The following is a 261-nucleotide window of genomic DNA, read 5'->3' on the forward strand; positions in this document are numbered from 1 at the left end:
AATTTGTATGGATTTTGATGGGTTTGGGTTTAGACCTAAATTAAGCCCTTAAGGGTCAAATTTGGGTCAAACTTGAGCTAGATTTGGGTGTTAGCTCAAATTGATTGTTGTGTTTGATCACAAATGACCTTATAAAAGATTTTCAACAAAAATTGGATGCCAATTTGAGATCTAAGGCATTCAATTGTTGAGATTTGGGTGTTAGCCAATAATTGGGGCTAATTGAGGGCTTTGGTCAAAGATGGTCAAATTGACCAAATT

Source organism: Phalaenopsis equestris, unplaced genomic scaffold, assembly GCF_001263595.1.
Source record: "Phalaenopsis equestris unplaced genomic scaffold, ASM126359v1 Scaffold219626, whole genome shotgun sequence".
In the NCBI taxonomy this organism is placed as follows: Eukaryota; Viridiplantae; Streptophyta; class Magnoliopsida; order Asparagales; family Orchidaceae; genus Phalaenopsis; species Phalaenopsis equestris.